Raw genomic sequence first — 1,296 nt, 5'->3', positions numbered from 1 at the left:
CTAGCCCCAGTCTGTCCACACTTATCCCGGGATAAGCCCCCCCACCCCGGCCCCACTGCGTGCAGCTCTCTCCCCACGGGAGGGGAAACTGAGGCACAGGAAGGCCTGCGTGGGCGTCTCCCACTCCCCTCCAGCTTCGCTGCGTCTCGGGGGGCTTCTTAACGTTGAACCCCTTAAATTAGCCAGGGGTCATTAACATTGAGCCCCTTTAATGAGCCAGGGGTTGTTAATAATGAACCCCTTAAATTAGCAGAGGGCGTTAAGTTTGAACCCCTTGCTCAAGCCAGGGCTTGTTAACATTGCCCCTGTGGGAGGAGCTGTGGGTCGTTAATGTTGAACCTCTTTAATTAGCCAGAGGTCATTAACATTGAGCCCCTTTAATTAGCTGGGGGGTTGTTAATGTTGAACCTCTTTAATTAGAAGGGTATAGTGAATGGTGAACCCCTTTGACAAGCTGGGGGGTTGTTAACAATGAACCCTTTTAATTAGCTGAAAATTGTTAACATTGAACCCCTTTAATTAGCCAGGGGTATGAAGGTTGACCCCCTCTAATTAGAAGGGCACCCTCAAGCTTGAGCCCCTTTAATTGACTCAAGTATTAACGTTGAACCCCTTTAAACAGCTGAGGGTCGTTAATGTTGATCCCCTTTAGTTAGGCTGCTCTTAACATTGATCCTCTTTAATTAGCTGCCGGCTGTTACCATTGAACCCCTTTAATTAACTGTGGGTATGAACAGAACCACCATAAGTGGAGTGCTGTTACCACTGAACCCCTTTAATTAGCCTGGGGGTCGTTAGCATTGAACCCCTTGAAGTAGCCGGGGGTATTAACATTGAGCCCCTTTTAAGTAGCTGGGGGGCTGTTAATGTTGAGCCCCTTTAATTAAAAGGGCTTTGCTAACACTGAGCCCCTGGGGGGGAGGGGGGGGTTCCCAATGAACCCCTTTAATTAGCAAGGGGGTCGTTACTGCTGAATGGCCTGGGGAAGCAGGGGAGGGGAGGGTGGCGCCGAGGAGGCCGGGGCGGGACTTGAACCGGGGCCCCGGCGGCTCAGGGCGGATGTGACCGGGCTACCAAGCGGCTGGCGTCGCCCCCGGGGGCAGCGGGCCAAGGGGGGGGGCAGGGCCCTGGCAGCGCGTCACCGTGACTCAGTGGGGAGCGGGGTCTAGTGGTTAGAGCAAGGCAGAGGCGGGGAGCTCGGACGCCCGGCTTCTCTGCCTGGCCCAGGGGCGGGGGGAGTGGGGACTAGTGGTTACAGCAGGGGGGGCGCTGGTGGGGGCAAAGCGCTCCGTGCCT

The sequence above is a fragment of the Alligator sinensis genome, unplaced genomic scaffold (genome assembly GCF_000455745.1).
Source record: "Alligator sinensis unplaced genomic scaffold, ASM45574v1 scaffold107_3, whole genome shotgun sequence".
NCBI classification, from domain to species: Eukaryota; Metazoa; Chordata; order Crocodylia; family Alligatoridae; genus Alligator; species Alligator sinensis.
Note: the sequence above shows the minus strand (reverse complement) of the source record.